The sequence below is a fragment of the Ursus arctos genome, chromosome X (genome assembly GCF_023065955.2).
Source record: "Ursus arctos isolate Adak ecotype North America chromosome X, UrsArc2.0, whole genome shotgun sequence".
Classification (NCBI taxonomy): Eukaryota; Metazoa; Chordata; class Mammalia; order Carnivora; family Ursidae; genus Ursus; species Ursus arctos.
The window spans coordinates 90,141,238-90,158,341 of NC_079873.1; the positions used below are offsets into that span (position 1 = coordinate 90,141,238).

Genomic DNA, 17,104 nt, shown 5'->3' on the forward strand with positions numbered 1-17,104 from the left:
TGCCTGCAAAGTTTTTTAAATTAAATAGCTGTGTATTTTTTTCCTCTTAAGCAGTAAGGTTACATCTCAGTTAATTAGTATCCTTAGCGATAAGCACCTTTATAATCACTGAATTATTTTTCTTTTGTCTTGGTTTTAATCATAAATCATATCAAGCAGTATTGGCAACAACTCAACAGCAGACAGACTGCTGTGTACTGTTTCCTGCCTTCCTTCAAAACTCTCCTTGTGAAACTGCTAGGAGGCTTTTAAAGATGTTAATAGATCATTTTAAATAATCTGATCTAAATTATGTTCTGTATCACTCTTGAGCTTCAGAGGTCAAGGAAGCTAGGGAAAGGAAGGAGAGGAGTCAGATGGAATGGAAATATATTTGCTGCCTCCCAAGCTGCAGCCATAAGAGCCATAAATGGGTCCATATGCCACCCAGTGCAATTCCTGGCCCACTGGCTAGCATTTCTGCCTAGGTAGGTATAGACAATGACTTTCAGAAATTATACTTTTGCACTGTATTAATTACACTAATTATAGTTTTATTTTATTCCATGTACAAAGAGTGCACCGTTTTTGTCACAAATTGTTGTAACTTAAACTAAGATGCATGAGTCTTCTTTAGGTGATATTTAATGACATAGATTGCTATAGTCCCTCTTATTAAAAAAAAAATCATAGATAATGTTTGGAAATCTGACATATTTCTACCTCTGAAAAAATTTCTAATAATGAAGTGTGCTGCTGGAACACATCCTCATCAGTAACAGAGATATCGTCATAGAATTTTCTGCTTGGGGCGCCTGGGTGGCTCAGATGGTTAGGTGTATGCCTTCAGCTGAGGTCATGATCCTGGGGTCCTGGGATGGAGCCCAACGTTGGGCTCCCAGCTCAGCGAGGAGTCTGCTTCTCCTTCTTCCTCTGCCTCTCCTCCTGTTTGTGCTCTCTCTCTCTCTCAAATGAATTTAAAAAATCTTTGAAAAAAAAAATGAATTTTCTGCTTAAAGAAACATGAGGGGCAGGCACCTGGCTGGTTCGGTGAGTAGAGCATATGACTCTTGATCTCAGAGTCGTGAGTTCAAGCTCCACACTGGGGGTAAAGTTTACTTAATAAAAAATTTTTTTAAAAAACAAACAGGAAGGTTAAAGGGCGCCTGGGTGGCTCAGCCGTTAAGCATCTGCCTTCGGCTCAGGTTGGGATCGAGCCCCACATCAGGCTTCCTGTGCTTCTCCCTCTCACACTCCCCTTGCTTGTGTTCCCTCTCTCGCTGTCTCTCTCTGTCAAATAAATAAATAAACTCTTTAAAAAACAAACAAACAAACATGAAGGTTAAGTAGAGAAGTAATCTGAAATTAGAACTCTAAATTCACAACAATAACCTAAGTGGAACTGGGGTGACTATTTCTATTTCTGTCTGTCTCTCTCTGCCCCACCCCACACACATCACATATGCTAGATCATAATGCTATAGGCTTTGCATAATTATGTCTAATCCTCATAACACCCTTATGAAGTAGCTATTATTCCACATTATATATATGAATCAAAGACAGACTGAATAGCATGCCCAATGTTAAAAAACTAGTAATAACTGACAGCACCACGGTTCCAAACTGAGATGTTATTTCAAAGCCCATGTTCTATGTGTGCTTTTCCACTCCTCCAACACACTATTGTGACTTCCTGTCCCAGATTTCAAATATTTTGTTCCACTGGAATCACAAAGCAGGGTCAGAGAGATTCTCAGTCTCCTTGCCACATTCATATCTTAGGTTGCTTCTTGCAATACAAAGCAGAACACAAACCTTACTTCAAGTCCAATTTTCAATTAAGAAATAATGAACACCATTTAAAGCTCTCAGCTGTTCCTAATTTACCAATTCAGAACTGTTTGGTCTGGACCAACACATAGCTTTTCTGGCTCCTTAAAGAGTGGACTCTTATTAATTTTTCTGTATTTTTAACCCATTCAATAAACAAGGACTAAAGAAAATTAAACAAGTTTCTTCAAAAGGGAAGTAACATCTTATAGGCAAAACCACTGTCCTGAGTACCTGCCAAAGACTCTGAAATATCTGAGACTATACCCACTTGTAAGCCAACAAGTTAGCCTAATACAGTTGTATGGATGCTAGCAGAAGGCCTGAGATTCCTGCATGAGAGACAAAGGACTTTATTACTCACAGCATAGCAAGTGGCATAAGCAGCATATTTTTATCAGTTCCCCTTGCCTTCCAAATCCCACAGGGGTAACACAGATGGGTACAGATGAATGCTTACCCACATAGTACATCGCATTATAGGAGATGAACTCTAAGGTAGGGGAACCCAAATCTTTTATAATAGACAATAAGCCAGCATGCACATTGTTCAAAGGGAAACATTATCTTTAGTTTACTAGACAGTAAGCATGACTGTCCTTTGCTCTGCAGAGAGAAACTCTTATTCATCCAAAAGTCAGTCCTGAACAAAGAGTAGTTAGTGCCTCATTCGCAAGATGTGCAGAAACACGAAGCCCGTGGAAAATTATCTCCCAATAGTACCATGTACATTCCTTATCAAGCAGGGATTAGAAGTTGCAGCCTCACTACAGAGAATATACGAGGTAAAATAATTACCTTAATGGTCACATTCTCTGTAGTCCTATACTTATTGTCTGTGATAGAGGCAGGCAAATCCTGATCTTCACCTTCTAAGCCCCATTCTCCTTATTTCTTGGGCAGCATTCTGACTGGACTCATTTATTCAAACAAAATGCTATTAAGCACTATGAATTAGGTAGCAGGCATTAAGGTACATAAAAAGCCCACTCAGACACCAACCCTAAGCAATCCCAATTATTGTTTCACTCTAGCACCAAATACAATCTGCTTAGATAATAACACTTCAGTGAAAGAAACTGCAAAAATAATTACCCCCACTTAGTTCTACTAAAATTGTAATTTTTACAAAGCTGTCGTGGTGGCACCAATACTGCATCATCCTTGGGGTATATCGTGAAGTTCACACAAAGACTGATGGAATGAAAAAGGAAGGGTAACTGTTTTTAGCAGATGAGCAGTAAACTGGATCTGAACTGTATTCTGATTCTACTAATTACTACCTATGAAACATTGCCAGAATCAATTACTATTCTTCACTATCTCAGAGCTATCAGAAATGAGTAAATATTCTACAACAACCTAAAATCCCTAGACGTAAGCAATAGAAATGAAGGGAAAATTATCAACTTGCACATAATGATATATATATATATTCATAAAGGTATAAAATGAGAGAAATTGATTATTATATTCAGTTCTTATGACATGGAAAATATATACCAGAATTATATGTCTTTAGAGAGTGGATAAAACCAACCAACTCAGGGGCGCCTGGGTGGCACAGTCGTTAAGTGTCTGCCTTCGGCTCAGGGCGTGATCCCAGCGTTATGGGATCGAGCCCCACGTCAGGCTCCTCCAGTATGAGCCTGCTTCTTTCTCTCCCACTCCCCCTGCTTGTGTTCCCTCTCTCGCTGGCTGTCTCTATCTCTGTCAAATAAATAAATAAAATCTTAAAAAAAAAAAAAACCAACCAACTCAAAAGCATATTTCCTAATATAAAAATTTCAATTTTAGAAATTAAATTTTCTGTGCTCTTTAGTAACTGATATTACTCAAATGTAAGCATTTACAGTAAAATCATATTAATATGCTCTCAAATACTAATGCTTCCTTATCTATTTTTCCATCTAAAAGAAATGTCAGAACTAGATATAAAAGCAACAAAAAACAGGAGGCACCACAGCTGTTTGTTGATGCAAGAACGGAGAGTGTCTTTGAAGTATTAGAGACTCTGATGTTGGAGCCTGATGGGAAATGACAACCCCATGGCTCTGGCATCTGCTTTCAACAGATGCCCTCTGCAAAGACAGGTGATTTCTTGATTCAGTATTCCCTAGAAGGGTGTTGTGCTGTCATTCAGAACAAGATAATGAAAAGTCCATCTATAACTCTGAAGCCTTGTTGCATGAGTAAGACAGATGGATAACAGAACTTCTGAGCTACTCCATGGTGAGTTAAAATATTAACCATAAGTACAGTAGAGAGAAAAAAAGGGTCAGTAGATAGTTGAAAAAAAATGAAGGAAAAGTGCTTTAAAGCCAACTATTATGAGAAACAATAACAAGCAGACCTCACTGGCCTACAGCTACCAATACTGGAAAGCTCTTTTTGAGCACAGGCACTTTGAGAAGCAAGGGTGCAAACAAAAACAGATGCTGCAAGGAGAAAGAAACCACAGCTGCTAACCAGAGGGCAGATTACATGCATGCTCAGTGAGAAAAGGACTGTGAGTCATACAACTATTAAGCCACGTGGAAGGCTAGGACTTTATTTAAAAAAAAAAAAAAAAAAAAGGAGGGGGCAGCTCTATGCAGTTATCTGTAGGGAATTCTGCAAAGTGTTTTAGTTTCGCCAAGAAATAATGACTAATTAACCGTGCAATGACATTCAAACATCAAAGCAATACTTAAAAACAACACTACACTTCAACCCTTATAAGACTTATTATACTATAAATTTGGCATTATGAATCCATGCAGTATTATTTATTACACCGTTCTTGGAAAACTTTTATTTTCAAAAGACAAATGTTAGATCCTCATCACATAACTTTTACTAAAATAAATTCCAGATGGAGGAAAGCAATAAACAAAAATGAACCGTAAAAAACTAGAAAGACATTTTAGTGAATAGTCACTTAATATTAGAATGGGGAAGGACTTTCAAAGCCTTCAATAAAGGAATAATTCACAAATGAAAAGATTTCCAGATTTAGCGACATAAAAAGAAAGGAAAACTACGGTCTGTCAAAAAGCAAAATGAGGGGTGCCTGGGTGGCACAGCGGTTAAGCGTCTGCCTTCGGCTTAGGGCGTGATCCTGGCGTTATGGGATCGAGCCCCACATCAGGCTCCTTCGCTATGAGCCTGCTTCTTCCTCTCCCACTCCCCCTGCTTGTGTTCCCTCTCTCGCTGGCTGTCTCTATCTCTGTCGAATAAATAAATAAATTCTTTAAAAAAAAAAAAAAAAAAAAAGCAAAATGATACCAACAACTCACAGGTAAAACCTGCACCAAGGACATAAACAGATTCAAAAATAAAAATTATCAAAGACCAAGATGTACATGAAAATGTGTTCAACCTCACCGTCAATCAAAAGAAATGCAAAGAGTAAAATACCATAACTCGCTCACCAAATTTAAAAATTTTTAAAGGTATTGCTGTGTTGGCAAGACACTTCCATACACCACTGATGGGATTTCAAAATGAGGTAACCTTTCTAGAAAGCAATTTGACAATATGAATCAAGCTCCTGAAAAATGTTCATACCCACTGATTCAAGAAATCTATCTCTAGCAATTTTTGAAAACAAATAAGAAATTACATACATTTAAGGATTATTTAAAACAGTAGAAAATTAAAAACAACTTAAATGCCCAGCAATAGGTAAAGGCTAGATAAAATAAAGTATATCCTTAAAATGGAATATCTTGCAGCCTTTAAAAATGCTATTAAAGATTTGATTCCTTAATACGAACATAAGAATGCTCATTGGACAATAACTAGAACTATTTTTTTAAGTAGGCTCCACCCCCAGCGCAGAGTCCAGCACAGGGCTTGACCTCACCACCCTGAGGTCAAAACCTGAACTGAAATCAAGAGACAGACATAACTGCCTGAGCTACCCAGGTGCCCCAGTAACTAGAACATTTTAAATATCAAACTATACACACAGTATGAGCCAATTGTTTCCTTTAAAAACACACATTTTTAGGGTGCCTGGGTGGCTCAGTCGGTTAAGAGTCTGTCTGCCTTCAGCTCAAGTCATGACCCCAGGGTCCTGGAATTGAGTCCCACAACGGGCTTGCTGCTCCGTGGGGAGTCTGCTTCTCCCTCTGCCTCTGCCTGCCTCTCTCTCTAATTAATAAATAAATAAAATTAATGAATAAAATTTAAAAAAATAAACATATGCCTTTAAAACAAACGTACACTTTTAGAGGGGCACCGGGGTGGCTCAGATGGTTAAGCGTCTGCCTTTGGCTCAGGTCATGATCTCAGGGTCCTAGGATAGAGCCCCATGGCTGGCTCCCAGCTCAGCAAGGAGGCTGCTTCTCCCTCTTCCCATGCTTGTGCGCCCTCTCTCTCTCAAAGGAATAAAATCTTAAAAGTAAATAAATAAAATTTAAAAAATACAAAAGAAAGTACACTTTATAGATTCATTCATACACATATAAAGATGATGAATGTGGGAGTATGAAGGAAATACACCAAAATGTTAATATTTACTCAAGGTTGGTGGAATGAGGAGTATTTTGTATTTTCTTCTGTATGCTTTTATTTTCCAAGTTTTTTACAATAAGCAAGTATGGCTTCTGTTATAAGAAAAACACAATATTATACTATTTTAAAGGTATTATATTTCACAAGGTAAACTGAATTCTAACCATACACATTTCACTCATAAAAATGGTATGTGCAGACAGTTACAGACTTGGTAAGGTAGTATTACATATAATCATTTTCTTTTTCATGGGACACAACTAGGTCCTGCTACCACAACCTGCTACCAAACACCTATCACTATGATGAGTCATGTTATATTGACACTCTACTCTATGTCATAATTTTTAAAATGAAAATTACCAGAAAAGTACGAAACTTTTGACGTCAAAATCATGATTTCATGTAAATTATTTTCTTAAAGCAAAACCCAAAAACTGTAAAATCTAAATTGTTATAATAAGTCTGGTTAGTGAAGTAAGTAATGGCAAAACATCATCTTCACCATCTCCAAGACATATGAATTGATGCATAATTAGTATGACATCGATGCTCCTCCTGCCTAGGTCAAGATCAACTAGCCAATGAAAATCAAGTGGATCTGTTTATACAGTATACTTTTTATTTGCCTTAATTAAGACACCTTAGTAGCTTCCTACTGCATGAGAAAAGAAAATCTAATGTAGTATGAGAGCAGTCTGCATCAAACTGACTCCCCAGGATAATCCTAGTAGGCTATGGACTCCAAAACAGAAGTAGTCCTTAAAAAAAGTGGGAGGGGGGTCGCCTGGCTGGCTCAGTTGGTACAGCATGCAACTCCTGATCTTGGAGTGTTGATTTTGAGCCCCACATTGGGCATAGAGCTTACTTAAAAAATGTAGTCCTTGAGGAGGGTTAAAAACAAAACAAAACCGAACCCTGAGAGAAAGCTACCACGCTAAATAAAACTAACTGCTTCATCTTTCATGAATCCAGATTATGATGAATTTTACAGGCAGTATACTGTGCTCCTTAAAAAAAAAAATACCGCATTTAGAGAGCAAGGATCATCCTTACTTGAGCTGTTTAACAACAAAGCACTAAATATTGGATGCTGAAATTAAAAGCAAGTCATAGTAAACTAATTACAAAGTAATGGCAAATTCCACAAACCAGGCCAAAGAAAACTCCATTAATTTGTGTTAAGTGGTTAAGCAGCCCCTACAGAGCAGCACACTGGCAGCTACCAGTAAGACCAAATGGATTCAGATAGTTTATTACTAACAGAGAAAGCACGATCAGTATGGTATCAGTTCCCTGTGTCTGCAGTCCTACAGAACAAAACCAAACTGGAGGGAGGGACCAAATGACAGACAATATGCACAGTGTGTTGCTCTGTTTTTGAGGAGTCAACTCTAGATTGCAGCTTTGCAATTTTATACTCACAGCTATACCCAAATGTCCCATGTCTTCCCAGGATGAGAGAAGAAAATAATAAACCGTCTTGCAGCAGCCTCCCACATGATAGGGAGGTAGATAAGAAATGACCTCATGTCATCTGTCTATTTTGCTGTGTACCAGGGAGAATCATAGAGTCTTCCCCCAAGATTTGGGTCAGACTGTGGTTGAGCCTGGCCTATGCAGACTTATGTGGAAATATGCAAATCACCAAGGTACCATAGCAAAGCCATTCCACTAGTTTATAGTCAAATAGAACAAGAAGTCAGTGTATAAAAGAATATACCATGTCATGTTCCTTCCCATAATTTTAAATTCAGAAATTTGACAAGCATTCACTATCAACCATTGCAGAGAGGCACAACACTGAACCAAACACTACAGGGAATTTCTGTATCTGCCCTCAAAGAGTTAAAATTCCTCTTGGGGGAGGCAATTTCTGTATGTATGTATGTATTTAGAGAGAGAGAAAGAAAGAGAGCACTTATGGGGAGGAGGAGGAGAGAGAGAATCTGAAGCAGGCTCCAAGCCCTGTGCAAAGCCCAGTGCAGGGCTCTATCTTCCAACCCTGGGACCATGACCTAAGCTGAAATCAAGAGTCAGATGCTTAACTGACTGAGCCACCCAGGCATCCTGGGGGAAGCAATTTAAAGCCAAGAATACAATTGCACCTGGCTATATACTCATATTAAATAGTGACTTAAATATCTAACAGTAGAAAAATGGTTAAATAAAATATGGTACATTCATACAACAGACTATTAGGCAGTCCTAAAAAATCATGTTATAAAATATTTTTCTTCAGTGGAACAGTGAGTGGCATAAGGAAGACTCAGGAAGAACAATTTGGAAGAAGATTATACAATAGACTATAACGGGAAGACTTTTATGGCAACATTAAATAGATAAATGTTGAGAAAATTCAGCCATGAGGTGATGAGACTTTTTACAAGAGAAGCTGTGAACATATAAAGAGTTGTTTATGAGGACCTTTAGGCTCTGATCCTACTGAGGATGAAAAACTTTGCAACTCGGAATTAGTAGATCCTAGCTCTGCCTAAAGCAAATGGAAGACAGCAGACTAATGTAATAAGAAAACTAGACCAAGACATGTAAAAATACAATTTTAAACAATTTAGAGCTATACTACCAAGAAAACTGCTAAACCTAATCACAAAATGTGCATTCATCTCCCAATTTTTCCTGGACTTCATCTGTAAATATAATTTTCAAATCACAATTTGTTAAACCAACATATTAATCCTCAAAACATTTTATAATTTAATATTTTCAATGCCAAACATATTATTTAATGTTATAAACATTACTCAAAAACCAATCTTATTAGTTAACCTGAATATTTAAAAGCAGTCAACTATTCTGCAGAGCACATGGCTGACTCAGTTGGTAGAACATGCAACTCCTGCTCTCGGGGTTATGAGTTCAAGTCCCAGGTTGGGCACAGAGCCTACTAAAAAATAAATAAATAAATAAATAAATAAATAAATAAATAAATAAAAGCAGTCAACTATTCTAAAATAAAAACATATCCAATGGTACAATATAACAATATACAAAATCTATAAACTTTAAAAAAGGGGGGGATACCTGGCTGGCTCAGTCAGAAGTGCATGACTCTTTATTGCAGGGTCGCAAGTTTAAACCCCACACTGGGTATAGAGATTACTAAACAAATAAATTAATAAACTTTTTTTAAGATTTTTTTTATTTATTTGAGAGAGAGAGCGTGCATGAGAGCGAGAGATAGCACAATCAGGGTGAAGGGCAGAGGGAGAAGAAGGCTCCCCGCCGAGCAGGGAGCCCAATGCAGGACTCGATCCCCGGACCCCAGGATCATGACCCGAGCTGAAGGCAGACGCTTAACCGACTGAGCCACCCAGGCACCCCAAATAAATAAACTTTAAAAAAAACTATAGCTAGGGGCGCCTGGGTGGCTCAGTCGTTAAGCGTCTGCCTTCGGCTCAGGGCATGATCCCAGAGTCCTGGGATTGAGCCCCGCATTGGGTCCCTCTGCTGGGAGCCTGCTTCATCCTCTCCCACTCCCCCTGCTTGTGTTCCCTCTCTCACTGACTATCTCTCTCACTGTCAAATAAATAAATAAAATTCTTTAAAAAAAAAAAAAAACTATAGCTAATCAGCAACAGTTCAAGTTTAATAATCATATCTCTGCTTATGAAGCAATAATAAACTTCTTTTTTCTAATAGCTTTTTCCTTTTTTTAAATAAAAATAAAGCAATGAAGACAAAAATCAGGGAGACAATGAGAAATCCAATCTGACTGGAGAACAGGGTACATACATGAGTAGTGGGAAATATAGAGGAAAAGGAACTAGGCAAATTGTGGAGAGACCTGAAAATGCACCTAGGGTAAGGAGCAGGCTTAACTGAACAAATGTGTTAAACACCTACCACTCTCTACTAAGTGCTGGAGTGGCAACAAAGTAACTACATTCCAATAACTCCAAAATCAATAAAAAGAGAAAGGTAAACAATACCGTATTTCTTTTATTGTACAATGCACATTTTATTCTAATGTTAACACCCCTGAAATCCATGAATGTGCTTATTGTGTAAGTATTTTTTCCAGAAAAGTTATTAAATTGATGGTAAATGCTACAACAGAGGAAATATATTAATTGCAACAAAGGATCACACCTGCTATAATAGAGGTATAGAGTAATAACTATATGTGGAGGATGAGGACAGGGAAACAAATAAAGACCTGATCTGGGACACAAAAGATGAAGAGGAATTCACAAGGTAGACAAGAAGGAGAAGGACATAAACAATTGGGGGTAAAAACGTGGAGACAAGGAAGCGCATGATACTGTCAAGGAGCAGCATGTAGTTTGGTAGGTTGGTATGTAGAGTTTGGGGGCAGTATAAGACTAACTTGAAGAGCAGATAGGCCAGGAATGCAAGGGGGATATAATATCCAAAAAACAATCAATGTAAGCATACCATATTAATGCAATAAAGGACAAAACCCATGTGATCATCTCAAAAGACACAGAAAAAGCATCTGACAAAATCCAATACCCTCTTGTGACAAAAAAAATTTTCCAAAAAGTGGTTTAAAAAGGGATTTCTTCAACTTAATAAAGGGCATCTATGAAAAAAACCAGAGCTAACATCACATTTAATGGTGAAAAAAAAAAAACCAGAGCTAACATCATATTTAATGGTGAAAGAGTCAATGTATTCCTCCCAAATTCAGGAACAAGTAAGAATGTCCACTCTTACCACATCTACTCAACATTGTACTAGCCAGGACAATTAAGTAAGAAATAGAAATAAAAGGCATCCAGATTCAAAAGGAAGAAGTAAAGCATCTCTATTTGCAGACGACATGATCTTGTATACAGAAAATCCTAATGAACCATTAAAAACTATTAGAATGAAGACACTAGTTCAGCAAGGTTGCAAGATAAAAGGTCAACATATAAAAATCAATTATATTTCTATACACTAGCAATGAACATCTCCAAGATGAAATTAAGAAAAGAATTTCCTGGGGCGCCTGGGTGGCTCAGCCGTTAAGCGTCTGCCTTCGGCTCAGGGAGTGATCCCTGCATTCTGGGATTGAGACCCGCATCAGGCTTCTCCACTGGGAGCCTGCTTCTTCCTCTCCCACTCCCCCTCCTTGTGTTCCCTCTCTCGCTGGCTGTCTCTCTCTGTCAAATAAATAAATAAAATCTTTAAAAAAAAAAAAAAAAAGGAAAAAGGAAAAAAAAATTCCATATTACTCAGCCATTAAAAAAAATCTTGCCATTTGAAACAACATGAATGGACATGAGGATATTATGCTAAGTGAAATAAAACAGACAGAAAAAGATAAATACCTTGTGATTTCACTTATATTTGGAATCTAAAAAACAAAAGAACAAAGAATGCAAACAGAAACAGACTCGTAAATACAGAGAACGAATTGGTGGTTGGGGGAGGGATGGGCAAAATAGGTGAAGGGAATTAAGAGGTACAAACTTCCAGTTATAAAATAAATAAGTCACAGGGAAGTAAAGTACAGCATAGGGAATATAGTCAATAGTACTATAATAGCTTTGTATGGTGACAGATCATAACTAGACATCATGGTAATCATTTCATAATATATATGAATGTCAAATCAGTACACTGTACAATTGAAACTAAAATTGTACATCTTACATTGATGTGGATGGAACTGGAGGGTATTATGCTAAGAGAAATAAATCAATCAGAAAAACAATTATCATATGCCTTCACCCATATGTGGAATATAAGAAATGGGAAGAAATCAGAGAGGGAGACAAACCATGAGAGACTCTTGACTCTGCGAAACAAACTGAGGGTTGTGGAAGGGGAGGTAGGTGGGGGGAAGGGGTAACTGGGTGATGGGCATTAAGGAGGGCACATGATGTTATGAGCACTGGGTGTTATACACAAATGATGAATCACTGAACACTACATCAGAAACTGATGTACTATATGTTGGCTAATTTAATTTAAATAAAAAATAATAACATTGTATGTCAAGTATACTTTCAAAAAGAAAAAAAATTTCACTTACAATACTATCAAAAAATAAAAATTTAGGAAAGCTACAAAATGTTGAAAGAAATTAAAGCTATAAATAAATAAAAAGACATCCATTATTCATAGGATGGACAACTTAATATTATTAAGATGGTAAAACTCCCCCAAATTGATCTACAAATTCAACAAAATCCCTATCAAAATCCCAACTTGCATTTTCTGAAGAAATTGACAGGCTGATCCTAAAATTCATACAAGAATGCAAGGGTCTCAGAATAGCCAAAGCAATCTTGAAAAAGAACAACGTTGGAAGACTCACACCTCCTGACTATAAAACTTTATACACAGCTTACTACACAGCTACAGAAGTCAAGTACGAGGATAAGAATAGAAATATATATACAGACACACACACATATATATGAAGAGAAATATAGATCAATGGAATAGAATTGAGAGTCCAGAAATAAACATTTACATTTATGGTCAACTGATGTTTGACAAGGGTGACAAGACAAGTGGATGAGGAAAGAAATATTTTCAAGAAATGGTGCTGAAACAACTGAATATCCACATGCAAAAGAATAAAGTTGGACCCTGATCTCACACCATACACAAAAAAACTAAAAATGGACAGTACACCTAAATGTAAAAGCTAAAACTATAAAATTCAAAACAAAACATAAGGGTTAATCTTCATAACCCGGGTTAAGCAACAGTTTCTTCGATATGGCACCAAAACCACAAGCAACATAAGAAAAAATAGATAAAATGGCCTTCATCAAAATTTCAAAATTTTGTGTTTTAAAGTAGAGAATCCACAGAATAGGAAGGAAATATTTGCAAACCATATATCTGATAAGGGTTTTAGGTACAGAATTAAAAAAATAAAAACTCTTAGAACTCAGTAATGAAAAAACAAGCCAATTAGAAAATGGACCAAGAGGGGCGCCTGGGTAGCGCACTGGTTAAGTGTCTGCCTTCGGCTCAGGGCGTGATCCCGGCGTTCCGGGATCGAGCCCCACATCAGGCTCCTCCGCTGGAAGCCTGCTTCTTCCTCTCCCACTCCCCTGCTGTGTTCCCTCTCTCGCTGGCTGTCTCTAATAAATAAATAAATAAAAATCTAAAAAAAAAAAAAGAAAATGGACCAAGAGTCTGAGTAGATATTTCAATTAGGAAGATATACACATGAAAAGATGCTTAACATCATTAGTTATTAGGGAAATGCAAATCAAAACCATGAGATTACACTTCACACACTAAAATGACTATTTAAAAATATAGATAATAACAAGTATTTCCAGGATATGGAGAAATTGGAATCCTTATACATTGCTAATGAGAATGTAAACTGGTGCAACCACTTTGGAAATAATTTAACATTTCCTCAAATTGTTAAACATAGAATAACCATGTGATTCAGCAATTCCACTCCTACGTATTATACACAAGACAAATGAAAACATACATCTACACAAAAACTTGTACACCGATGATCATAGTGCTATTATTTATATAAATAGCCAGAGTGGAAACAACCCAGCTGTCCATCAACTGATGAATGGATAAACAAAATGTACAATGGAATATTATTCAGACATAAAAAGGAATGAAGTACTGATACATGCTACAACATAAATGAACTTTGAAAACATACGGTAAATAAAAAGAAACCTGTCACAAAAGGCCAGATGAAATGTCTGGAATAGGCAAATTTTATAGACAGAACACAGATAAGTGATTATCTAATATAGTCTAGATGTGGGGGGGAGTGAGGGGGGAATGGGGAGGGACTGCTAATAAGTATGGGGCTTTTTTGAAGGGGGTGAAAACATTCCAAAATTATATTGTAGTGATAGGTACAGAACTGACAACCAATAAACTATACACTCTAAATGGGTGAATTTTTGGTAGCGAATTATAATCTCAACAAAATGTTAAAAAGGAGTAGGCAGGGACAGATCTGGAAAAAGATGATCTGTGCCTTAAAATATGAAACTGGACCTCACACTATTATATAAAAATCAATTCCATATTGATTAGGAACTTAAACACCCAAAACAGACCTTTAGTAAAAAATGTAGGTGAATGGGAGTGACTGGGTCAGTTAAGTGTCTGCCTTGAGGTCAGGTCATGATCCCAGGGTCCTGGGATGGAGCCCCACATCACATAGTTAGGCTTCCTGCTCAGTGGGGAGTTTGCTTCTCCCTCTCCTACTGCCCCTCTCCCCCCACCTCATGCTCTCTCTCTCTCTCACTCGCTTTCTCTCAAATAAATAAATAAAAGCTTTTTTTAAAAAATGTAGGTGAGGGGCGCCTGTCGAATGAATAAATAAAATCTTAAAAAAAAGAAATTAAACAGATACTATCTCTATCTGACAGCCAGCGAGAGAGGAAACACAAGCAGGGGGAGTGGGAGAGGAAGAAGCAGGCTCATAGCGGAGGAGCCCGATGTGGGGATCGATTCCAGAACGTCGGGATCACGCCCTGAGCCGAAGGCAGACGCTTAACGACTGCGCCACCCAGGCGCCCCTATTTTGCACATTCTTTCTTTTTTTTTTTATGATTTTATTTATTTATTCAACAGAGATAGAGACAGCCAGCGAGAGAAGGAACACAAGCAGGGGGAGTGGGAGAGGAAGAAGCAGGCTCCCAGCGGAGGAGCCTGATGTGGGGCTCGATCCCAGAACGCCGGGATCACGCCCTGAGCCGAAGGCAGACGCTTAACCGCTGTGCCACCCAGGCGCCCCTATTTTGCACATTCTTAAACAAGACACAAAAAGCAGTGACTATAAAGCACTGACAAATCTGATTATATTAAAATTTTGAACATTTGCTCATTCAAAGACTTCCTAAAAAGCAAAAAGGCAAATTATAAGCTAGAAGAAAATATTCACAGTATACAAAACTGACAAATTAGTACTCTAAGGAATACTTTTTTAACTCATAGAATTCTGTAAGAAAAGGACAATCCACCAATAGAAATTGGGCACAATAAATGAAGTTATTTCACAGTACAGGAAACACCCATGGCCAACAGACATCCAAAGATATGTTAACATCACTAGTGATGAGAAAAATGTAAATCAAGAAACACTTCATTGAAATACCATTTTAAACTCATTTGGCCAAAATGTGTACATCTGACAATACTGTGTGTTGGACATATGGATTCATAGGATCTCTTACACATGTTGAAGGAAATGTACACTTTAAACCAGTTTGGCCTTATCTCAAGTTGAACATTGACATGCCATATAACCTAGAAATTCCACTACCAAGTATATGCACAAGAGAAATTCTCGCACATGTACAACAGGAGACACAACAATGCTCACAGCAGCACTGTTTGCAAGAGCAAAAATGTGGAAACAACCCAAATGGCCATCAGTGAGAAAGTGGATAAAGTGTAGTATAGTAACACAATGAAAGATACTGCAGCCATCAAAAAGAATGAACTACAGCTTCACACATTTTGGATGAATCTTAGCAGTTTAATATTACGTAATATAAAAATTACCAGTCATATAAAGCATAGTGTATGCATTAGCTTTTTTACATTTTTTTAAATATTCAAAACAAGGTATAAGCAATGTATTGTTATGGAGCTGGCTTACTGGCTCCAAGGTGTTTTAGTAGCTACAAGTGACAATCAGATCTGCATACTAGAAAGAGTGCTCTGGCTACTCTATAAAGAACTAACCCTACTTGAAGCAAATATGAGGCAGAGAGATTATTCAGGAAAACAGTAAGTCCAGTTAAAAGTGAGGAGAGGAGGACCTGAACAACAATAGCAGTGAGAACAGACAGGAAGGAAAGAGATCTGAAAGCTATTCAAAGAGCTATAACCAATAGGCCTTAGTTCCTAACTAGTTATAAAAGGGAAGGAAAGGGAAGAGTGGAGAATCATTCCTAAGTTTCTTGTCTGAGTGACCAGGGGGCCTAGGATCAATAACAAAGACTGATTTTTTAAATATATTTTGAGTTTGAAGAGACTCCGGGACGTCAATAGGCATATAGTTTCCTCCCTTCCTAACTATAAAATCTGATCCTTTCCCTTACCTTCAATCTCCTTTATAAAGCCCTCTCTGCTGTTCTACCAACGCAATCGGATGTCATCTCTCCCTCTTTGAACCTGTATTGCACTTTGTTTTCACTTATGACATTTGTCTTACTCTAGCCCAGTGATTCTCAGTCTTGGCACCACTGACATTTGGAACAGGTAAGTGTTGTGTGTGCCAGTCCTTCCCGTGCACTGTAGGATGCTTTGCAGCATCCCAGGCCCCTCTTACCCACTAGATGTCAGTAGCACTCCCAAGCTGTGGCAATTGAAACCTCTCCAGACATTGCCAAATATCCCCTGGGGCACATTTTCCCTCATTGAGAATAATTGACCTAGCCTATATAATAGATAGGTGAGTACAGATACGTGAGTACTTATTTTATACCACTATGAAATCATAAATTCCTTAAAGGCAGCAGCTTTACAACCTTGTCCATTTACGTAAAATAGATAAGCCCATTTTCACATATTAAGGCAGGTTAAGGAAAAAGTCATCTGTGTCGATTTCCTATTTTTAACTTATAAATATCTTTAAAAGTACTTGATTTCCCATTGACACAGACATCCCCAACCAATTAGCTCAAAGTATTAAGGATTTACATATTGTAATTACTTTTTTAAGAGAGGAAGAATTCTAGGCTGCGCATTCATTCTAGAGTCTCTTTGGGGCATAATCATTTAAGGAAGTGATTTTTGGATGAAATCCAAATTCACAAATGTTCTAGAATTGGTTAGTCTCCATAGAGTTCAAATAAAA

The 17,104-nt window shown here is 37.6% G+C and overlaps 1 protein-coding gene across 2 annotated transcripts in view; it reads right to left on the minus strand.

Annotated features, from left to right (window-relative positions):
• Positions 1-17,104, minus strand: part of LRCH2 (leucine rich repeats and calponin homology domain containing 2) — a 108,692-nt gene that overhangs the window by 82,910 nt on the left and 8,678 nt on the right. The window lies entirely within an intron of this gene.